This window comes from Aquila chrysaetos, chromosome 25 (assembly GCF_900496995.4).
Source record: "Aquila chrysaetos chrysaetos chromosome 25, bAquChr1.4, whole genome shotgun sequence".
In the NCBI taxonomy this organism is placed as follows: Eukaryota; Metazoa; Chordata; class Aves; order Accipitriformes; family Accipitridae; genus Aquila; species Aquila chrysaetos.
In genome coordinates, this window is record NC_044028.1 from 4,839,010 (window position 1) to 4,849,605 (window position 10,596).

Genomic DNA, 10,596 nt, shown 5'->3' on the forward strand with positions numbered 1-10,596 from the left:
ACAGAGCAACAGCTTGGCAGTGGCTCCTACGGCACGGGATGTGAGAGACATAGGAAAATTCAAGGTAGTCAAAGGGAGGGAGACCATCCAAGAGTCCAAGTATTTTCATGCTGGGCTTCCTCCGTCCTTTCACCTCCCCTTAACGTGAGTACAACATTTTCACTGCAGGCTTTCATAAACTGCGGCAATAACTGGAGCAGAAAGGTAGTAACCCGTACGAGGGCCAGCGCGTAGCTGCATTGCCCGCAGGAGAGCTGAAGAAGAAATCAGCCTGCTGTGCGTTTCCTGATGCTGCAGGCTACCGCAGAAGATGCACCATGCCAGGGCATGTGGCTTTGTAAGTGAGAGATGAGTCCATTTATTTGAGGAGTTAATTTGGCCTGGGGCTAGTGCTGTTTAGAATAAAGTTGGACTCAGTGACCTGTGGAAAGCACTTGTTCAGCACCTGGTTCAGTTAAGAGCCCAAATTGCAAACAGTAAAATCTGGATGCTCTACCAACCAGCGCATGTCCAAACGCTGTCAGAGTTTACTGTTGAGGTTAGGATTTTCCTGTCTTTTAATGAAAAGGACTTTTGTTCTCAGGGCATCATATCCATTTCACAACGCATTTCACTGTCTTCTAGATGAACATCCTTTCCTAAGTCAGAGTGAATGTGAACGCCCTCCTCAAAATCTCTGAAGCTCTTCTTGTGGTCAGTTATTAAAGCAAAGGCTCAAGAAAGATGCTCAGAGGCGAGGAGATCACAGCGGAGCAAGGGAAGTCTGGGTGTGGAAGCGCCCGGCAGAGAAGAAGAACTGGAAGAAGGCGGCATGAGAGACTGCCTTGTGCTGCTGGTCCCTCTGCTAGCAGGTCATGGAGATCACAGTGCATCGCATGCAGGGCACCCAGACCAAAAAACCCACAGTACACACTAAACCACAGCCAAGAGAAAGGGCAGACTGATGAATGAAGCCATTACAGGTGATGGGGGACACAGACACAAAGCAGAGGAGTTGCAGTGTTGCTTAATGACTCGTGTGGGGGTGTGGGAGAAGATGGAGAGACAAAACATCCCAATCACTGTCAGCTCCTAATGGGTACAATATGCTAATCCGAAACTCAGCAGAAGGTCGCTGGCCGCAGGAGAGCGTGAGGAGGAGCCAGCAGCCAGCACCCCTTGTCCTCGGTGTCACCGCAAATAACCCTGAACCACCTACACGCACACCGTGGTGCTTGGGGGCACGGGGGGCTGTCGGGGAGTGAGAGTAGGTTTGTTTTACAAGTTCACCTTCCTCCACTGCGCCACATTGAGCTGAGGTTTGCCGCATTAGCTGGGCCATAGTGTAACATTAATTGCTACCCAGGAATTGTATGATGAGGATTTTGGAAGCTCACTCACCTCTGTTGATCTCCCCACCTCTGTGGACTCTGAAATCGTGGGATGGGGATGCGTGGCAGGACTGTCCGCGATGGCTTCGCTCTCCAACAGCTATGCTCAGAAATCCTCGCAGGAATCAGTCTGCGGCACCGCTGTGGGTGGCTGCTGCCTTTCTCTGCCCAGGGGTAAGTTTCTTACGGTTGACAATAAACTCCACGGGCTTAAACATGAGTCGGGAAAGTAAGAAGCTAGGTTCTCATCTAAAGGCAGCATGACAAAAGGCTTCATCATCACCAGGCTTCTGGAGGGAGGGCAGCAGATCTGCAATTGTTCACCTAACTCAAGTGCAGAGAGACTGTTCCTTTGCAATGTGTGCATAGTCTTTTGCATGAGAAATTCTTGTAAGAGAAGTAATTATAGAAAAATGTGTCTCCTAACTAAAAGAAAAGGAAAGAAAAGAATAAGCACGTATGACACCACCTGGGGTACATCAATCAGAGCAGACCAGTGAAAGATAACAAGATGGATAAACTCTTCATAGGAGCCGCCAGCTATTTATCTAAATTGCATTTCTAGGCACTGCTGAGAAACACCCTCCCTTCTTTCAAAGGACAGATGAAAGCAGGACTCCTGTGATGTCTCTTCCCCTCATCCGTTCTCACACGTCCCCACCCATCGGGGAACCACTCTCTGCTTTGGGAGCCCAGCAGCTGCCTGTTCACCAACCCACCTAACACAAATCAGGCTCTTCCCCCAGGACCAAATTTACTGCTTTGGCAATATTTTGGCATCTGCTTTGGCAACGATGGTCCAATTTGAAATCCAAACACAACCGTTTACCTTTTAAACCCTATTCCAGTCTCGCACTGGATTTATACTGCTTTGGGGGTAGGAGGATATGGGGAATATGCTCTCCGCATCGTCCTCTTCATCGGGTAGCAGAGCTGCACTGCATTCATTCATCCCTTAGACCAAGAATGTTTCACCAACTGATTTAATTACACGAAGCTTATGCAGGAGTTACAGAGGGATTATCTGGGTTTTATCATGGTTATTATAGAAAATTATTATATTGTTACTATTACAGAGTTACAAAAAGTAAAGAGGAATCACAGGAAACTTGGCAAGAGCTCATTAGCAGTGTGGTGCAGTCTGCAGGAGCTAATTAAAAATGCCTATACCTCATAATAACCATTTATCTCATCACAGCCTCCATTCTCTATGTCTCTCTCTCTGGATAGAGTGAGAGGGAACGATCTCTCCTCACCGGTGAATGTGTATACAGCAATACATACTGAGTACAGAGTAATACAGATGGTTTTCTTCCGCGATATGAAGCCACCAGCTCTGTTCTTGCCTGCCTGAGCTGTGGGCTGCCTGTCCCTGCCTTGCACACAAGGCCACATTAGATGCTCAGGGATTTCCTAGAGTCACTTCGAGAAGCATCTCAGCCACCCGTGCCAGGCTGAACGCGAGAAGATGGAGACTGTGCCCCTGGAGGAGATGCTGGTTGGGAGATATGAAAACAGGATTAAAATAGCATAATAACACAAGCATTTACATTTACTGCTCTCAAAGTCTTACAGAAGTTGCTGGTACCCCTGGTGTCTCTGTCTCCAGCAATCCGTTGGCCTGAATCGCTTACTAGGAGGGCAGGATTCTCTCAGTCAACATCTGTATCTCTTCTGTAGGATTTCTCTTTCTGCATGCTTTCAAAGCAAACAAAAAAAATGACCCAGCTCCCAGTTAATCTGTATTATCTGGAAAGATGAAATCAAGGTGAAATTCAGTTTGTCAACAGGGGTGTGAAAGCTGACAGGAGATGGATCGGAACAGGCGAACACTAGCTGTAGTACTGCCCGACAAGTCATTTCTCACACTCATGTGGCCTGGATGCAGATGGATATTCTTGAGATGACATTTGATGAACTTGTTTTCTTTTGGAGTTTGGATTGACGGGGTCTGTAGGAAAAGCAGACAAATAAATCCCAAAGGCTGTGATGGTTGTGATACCGTTTTCTGTTCTGCTCCATGGTACTGGCCAGCATGGAGGAGACCAGAGCCAAGAAGCAGAGCTAGCCTGCCTCACTCTCCAGGGAAAGGAGGGTACTTCTATTTCTTAATCCATCCCAAAATATCAGTCGCTTGGAAACAAATTCCTTGTCATGTTTACTCTTTGCACACATTTTCAGTAAAGCAGATGGAGTGGATGCTGAATAACGAAATCCTTGAGCCTGTAAAATCAACCTCAGCGGCACAGAGATTATGCTTCTCATGACAGCAAGGACCGAGTCTGAAGTCCATTGGCCTCCAATGCGACCTGGCTGATCCTCAGTCCGCCAAGACACTGCTCCTCTCTTCAAGAGTTTACAATCTCTTGGCCAACTAAAGGCTCTCCCCCCTCCCAGCCATGTCTTTGTCACCAGTTGACCATGGTTTTACTGTGTTTCTTTGATCAGATATAGAGTTCAAGTCCATAACCTCAGGCAGAAGTCAGAACTATTTTGCACCAAGCCATATATTTTTTTATTGTTCCATCCTAAGGAGAACCTCTGTTAGCTCTCCTATTATTATTATTATTATTATTATTATTATTATTATTATTATCATCATCATCATCATCATCATCATCATCATCATCATCACCATCATCATTATTAATGCATGTGAACATAGATGATCAGATGAGTACTGCCTGCTCTTAACCAGCATATACAGTTGGGCCTCCTTGGCAACTGGGAGCACTTTTTCTCGAAAATGATCAATTAAACCTCACCACTATTCCCATTGGGCAGGCCTGTCTGACACTCAGAAAAGAAAACCAGGTACTGAAAATCCTGGCACTTCCCCCAGAAATATCATCCTCTTTTTGAAAACAATACGAGAAAAATCAGGATTTTGTTCCTATAACTTCTGCACACTTTCCCCTTTTCAGCTTTCCCTGCCAAACTCCATCCTCAGATGCATTCCTGCCTGAAACTGTGTTGTATCAGCCCGTCTCCCAGACATCCTCTGCTTTCACAGGCAGTTTCAACCGCACACAGCAGCCCAGCTGCTGCCCCAGATGGGGAAATGTCTTTTCGCAACAGCAGCAGTCAGTAAAGTTTGTGGTGGGTGAAGCAATCCCATGACTCACTTCCACGGCTTTTCCAGGAGATGCTGGAGACAGAGGCGGGACATTGAACTGAACTGAGATTTCCCAACACAGAAAAGAGTCGAAGAGCTGTTATATTGTTTGGGTGGCCAAACATGGGTCATTTCTAAATGTAGAGCATGCTTTTCTCCCCCTGAAATCAGACTACCTACTAAACCAAACCAAAAAGAAAATTCCTGGTGAAATCAAGGTGGGTGAGCTTTCCTGAAATGAGGACAGTTATGAGGGGCATGAACTTACCTCCCCTTTGAGTTTATCTGTCCTGGTACCTGGGACCAGACTGAGAAAAGAGGCAGGAGAGAGCGTATATCCCATCAGATCCTGTCCTCTGAGAACGGCTCTGGGAACCGAATAGGGATGCAATGCTGTAAAATCTCACCTGAAAAAACCCCAACCCCACAAGTCTGATGAAAAATCTAGATTTTCTTGTGGTAAACTGCTAAAAAGTAATTAAATGAACTATATAAGTTGTTTCAGAATTAGCAGAGATAAACACAGTGGTATAAACTGTAATACAGGCTAAGACAGACAGTAATGTAATCTGCAGGATTTTACATGTATTCAGTGCGTGTAGCATGAGGTGTATTGACATACACACGCAGTGGAAATAAGCTGAAAGGAAGAAAGAGCACCGAGTGGCGAGAAATTAGGAGACAGAAGAGAGGGACAGGGATTGACCAGTATTAGTGCTGCTTTCAGTCACTGGGTTCCCTATAGAAATTAAATGGCTTGACTCATACCAAGTTACCCATTATCAATACATGCCGTCGCTTTCATCCCTCACTTTCCTGGGCAGGCAGCGGCAATGTCCTTGTGCTGAAGCCTTGGCTACAGCGTAGAGGGGTTAATTTTCTCTCACTCCCCATCTCTTTAAATATAACCTATAAATTTGATTGTTTGCTTGTTTTTATTACAATAGCTGTAGTTCTTCTGGAGAAAATACACCTCACACCAACACAGTGCAGTTTTCCAAAGTGAAATTTAAGCCTCCTTCAGCAAATTTAATGGTTACAGGTTTTAAACCTTACGATGAGGGCAATAAGCTATTATTGGCCACAGCATAAAAGCAAAATACAAGCCCTCACAACCCAGAGCCTGCAGCTCCAAAATATGGATGTAACATGACAAACTTATATATATGTAATCCTTTGTATAGCTGTCATATATACATGTTACACACAAATGGTACTTGCATACATATAAATATGTATACATACATACATATACATATAGTTGAAGTGGCCAGAAATGATATCTGAGCAAAACAAGTCTCTCTTTTTCATTACCACCTGTAATTCCACCTGGGCTCATTACTTCTTTCACTGAAGTAATGAATAAAGTAATAATTCTCCCTAAAAGCTGTACTGCATATGTCACATCTTGAGCACCAGTCTGGCACAGCAGTGGAGCACTGGGACGGGTGTTAGGAGTGGTTAGATCCAGGTATAAAAGCTGAACTTTCCTCCCTACCCCAAATTTAGAAGAAACCCAGCAGTTTTAGGAGATTTACATTTATTTTCATGCTGTAAGCCAGACCAAACTGGAGCTGGGGGGACGCTGCAAGCATCTGGAGTTCTTCACGAAGCCAGCGCTCAGCATGAGCTGGAAACTTGGCCTTGTGTCCCTGAATAAGCCCAAAATAGTTTGTCCGTGGGGACTAACTGACCTCCGTGCTCCCTTCCTAACTCTGTGTATTTTATCTGATGGGCTTCACGGGATTTCCTCCGATTATTGCAAAGGCCTCTGGAGATACATTCAAAAGGATCCTGAACGCCTGTAAAACCTCTCCCTGTGAAGTCAGCCCGCAGAGAAACCTCACGGAGGAGATGTAAATCTTGGGAGGTTTTATAGCAGCTCTTCCAACATCTGTAATTCTTGTATCAGCAAACACTTTACACGTTGCTCTGGGAGCAGGGTGTAGAGAAGGGAGAGTTATTTCAGAAAGCAACTACTTAATATCTACAGCTCTACATGACAGCCAAAAAAATGTAATCCCAAATAACTTTCCTAATTTGAACTGTACTAAAATGTGTGTGTATCTATCTATCTATCTATATATATAAAGTAACAACATTTCACTCACATGGTCATTTTCCACTGGCTGGTCATGGATAAACTCTCAATCATGTCCAGACCCTGCTGTGCTACCAGGAATGCTGGAATAGTTAAATAGTTAAATATTTGTGCTGGCTGTCTTCTAGTGGTTTTCCTTCCTAAAAAGAGGAAAATGATTGTCCCGTTCTGGATGCAAAGGATGTTTGGGTTAAGAGCAGAGCTGCACAAGGAGTTTCACTGGGTGGTAACAAAGGGGGCAGAATGTGGATGAAAAATGAGGGAACGAGAAGAGAGTTTTGGTGCATGTTGGTATTTTGATAGTATACCTAATTTTGTCCAGAATAAAAACTCAGACTGCTTTAGTTGTGGCGAGGTGATGGGTTTGTAGCTGTGGTGGTTTCACGCCAGCCAGCAACTAAGCACCACACAGCCACATGCTCACTGCCCCCCACCCAGTGGGACGGGGGAGAGAATTGAAAAACAGTAAAACTCGTGGGCTGAGATAAAGACAGTTTAACAGGACAGAAAGGAATAAAATAATAACGATGATGATGATGATGATAATAATAAAATGACAATAATAATAATAATAATAAAAGAATTGGAATACACAAAACAAGTGATGCACAATGCAATTGCTTACCACTCGCCGACCGATGCCCAGTTAGTTCCCGAGCAGCGATCCACCCCCTCTGGCCAACTCCCCCCAGTTTATATACTGGGCGTGGTATGGAATATCCCTTTGGCCAGTTTGGGTCAGCTGTCCTGGCTGTGTGCCCTCCCAACTCCTTGTGCCCCTCCAGCCTTCTCGCTGGCTGGGCAGGAGAAGCTGAAAAATCCTTGACTTAGTATAAACATGACTTAGCAACAACTGAAAACATCAGTGTGTTATCAACATTCTTCTCATACTGAATCCAAAACATATCCACTATACCAGCTACTAGAAAGAAAATTAACCCCATCCCAGCTGAGACCAGGACAGTAGCCTATCCTACAAAACCCGAATGTGTTTTGTATAAAGCGTGCCATAGCAATGAGAGGAATCAATAGAGATGCCTCTGCATGTGCGTGTTTTATATTAAGACTTAGTTGATGACTTCTCATCATTTGAAAGAAATGTTCAGCCTCAGTGCTTGAAATTATCCAGCTGCAGCATTTTCTACTCAATCCAATCTCCAGTTAATTTGATCCTTCATTTATCTTGAACAAAGCCTCCTAATAAAAACATTTGTATTACAAATGATACACTTGATCAATGGGATTGCTTTAGGCAAGTGTTTGATAATTTGAACACTAGCTATAAAAAGTTCTCATTTCATCAGTGTAGCTGGCCAAAATTTGGAGCAAGAGAAAGCCCCAAACCTGTACATCACTAAACAAGCCAGACTACAATTAAATATTAGGTTATTTAGATGTTCTTACCAACATTACTGTTAGAACTGGCTAGTGTAATCTGTGTGATATTAGCCCTAATTATTTTCGGTAACACGATTAATTATTTAGTTCACTCAAAGTGACAAGAATGGAATGAATCAAAATAAAACGCTGGCTGGGTAGGGAACTATTAATTTTCTTTCACTTCTGTAATTCCTTTGGTCAAATCAATGAGATAAATATGCAGATGGGAAAAGCCGATGAGCATGAACAGTATCCAGGTCCCATGCAGGTCAGCAGATGATATTAGACCCTTTGCAGGGGCTGGGAAGCTGCCCTTGGGAGCATTCAGGTCTGCTGCATTTCTGAGATGGCTTTTCAAACGCACGAGAGCTTCAAGGTCACGGGCTGCTGCTATGGGTGGTACGTTCTCCCACCCCCAGGCTTGGGTCTGAAGAAGGAAACATTATCCCTTGGCAGCCAAAGTGGATTTCTGCTTTATTGCATCTGTTGCTATCCCTGGATGCTTTGAGAAGCAATCACGGTGCCTGGAATTTTGGCCTGTGTTTATTTTCATTAAGGGTGGTATTAATCAACATTTTCCTCTGGTCTCCACAGACTGCTCAGGGACGCTCTTGGAAAGCAAACACAAATTCCAGGTCAGGATTCCTGTTGTTTGCTATTACTATATGTGAAAAGTGAAATCATTCCTCTCTTTGCTCAGATTTCTACATGAACACACTGAAAAACTTCCAGTAGCTCCAGCATCCCTCCTGCACTTTGGTCGAAGAGCTTTATTTTGACACAGCTACCAGCAGATGTATTATGAAAAAAGTTCAGAAGGTCTAAAAAATGTCCACAGTGTACATCAGGCTATTTTATTTTGTTTCTTCAACCCTTTTAAATCAGCATTTTTAGGACTTCATTTAAAATGGGAGACCAGGAAGCAGCGCGGTGAGGACTCTCTCCTGTCACATCGTGCACCGAGTTGTACGACACAACAGCCTCAAATCTCTTTCAATCCATCACTTATTTCCCTCTAGAAACTTTTTTTCTCTGTATTGTCTTTGACTGTTATTTATTTATTTGGTTAGTTGACTTCAAGGGACATTTCTCCTGGCTGGATAAAGACATTTTATAAACAAATGCATGGAAACATTTTTGATAACGCTGCAGAAACAGCCAGCGTGCTGGGTCCCCGTGGGCAGGTAATGCTTTGTGTCATCCAGCAGCCACCGCTCTGCTCGATTAAGGAGCAGCATTTTTCACAGCCGGTGCGGCTGCTACAACAACAGGCCCCAAGCAGCGGCGAGGACCAAAGCGGGAGGAATTAAAGGGCTGCTCGAGGTTCCACAGGGCTCTAAGGACTCCCCTGGGGAGGATAAAAAAGAATTAGAAAGGGCTTTTATTGACGAGGATATGTTGCTTGTGCTTTGATACGCACACAAAGGAGAGTAATTGTAAGTATGGGGAGGAAGGTTCTCCGTGGCTGAAGCTATCGTTTATACCCTGTGGAGAGTTAAAAAACCCCTCAGCTAAGAACCTGGGTAGACACTCTACCTCTTGTAGTGTTTTACAAGCCACCCCAGAAGGCCCAAGACCCAAACAAGGGTTACTAAATAGGCAGAAAGGATTTATAAAGCAGCAATAGATAATGAATTTTTCCACCCCCCCAGCCCCGTTTCAAAGAGCTCCACATCTCCCACAGCACCCTGAGGCACTGAGAGGGAAAGATGTGAATCGCTGTCAGCAAAACCTATTCTGCAAAAAAAAAAACCACCTTTGGGTGAGTCTGCAGCTGCCGAAGGAGAGGCAAACGCGGCGGAGGCATCCGTTCAGCGTCTGGAGAGGAGAGCATCTGCTTCCAGACACCCCGACGTTTACTTTGAGTGAGAAATCATTGCTCTAGCTGTAATACTTCACGAGCGAGACATATCAAGTGAATGGAATCCACAAAAATGAGATCGTTAGCATAACCGAATACGCTCTTCTTTCCTTCAAGAATGAAAAATATGAGTAATTCCCTGGCAAGGCCCAATTACAGCCTGCCAGCACTAGCACATGGGCTATATCTATTATGAAATAATAAGATAACATTAATAAGATTCCCAGAAAGAATATTAGACAGCCAGTCTCCCAACTGTGTACAACCGGTCTAACTATTCAGGCTGTCTCCTGCCTGCGTAGCTCAACACTTGCCAGGTCTTTCTTATCATCTTCAGTGGGAAAAGTTCGGGTCTACCAGCTTTTAAGCAGGAGGCTCCAAGTGGGAAGCGGGATGAGAGCTCTGGGAGTGCTGAGAAACACTGAGTAGCTGCTCTCTTTTAAGGAGTTTCAGTATCAGGCATAAATGTGAGAGCTACAGCAAACAATCACACAGCTCGTGAAACGTTACTGTAGATGCAGAGCGATGCCGGCAGCTGTATATTGGGTCATTAACCTGAGTGCACAGGCACGGCTCAGACACGTGCTGACAGTGCTTCCAGCCTCTTGCTCCGAGAGTGGCTGAATAATCCTTTTTTAGCCCATTTCCTTGCATCCTGAGGCTCATGACCCTGCATGCACATGCAGCATCCGGACTTGTTTCCTGGGCGTATCAGCACAGGCAAGGAACTGGGCTCGTGGTCTTTCGGATGAACATCACCCCTCCTTCC

At 44.6% G+C, this 10,596-nt stretch overlaps 1 long non-coding RNA gene across 1 annotated transcript; it reads right to left on the reverse strand.

The window, feature by feature from the left end:
* Window positions 1-2,896: 2,896 nt before the first annotated feature.
* LOC115335834 lies at window positions 2,897-7,253 on the reverse strand. The gene is made up of 2 exons (XR_003921553.1): window positions 7,212-7,253; window positions 2,897-3,321 (listed from the first exon to the last, which is right to left on the reverse strand). It is a non-coding gene; the product is annotated as an uncharacterized LOC115335834 (long non-coding RNA).
* Window positions 7,254-10,596: the final 3,343 nt, after the last annotated feature.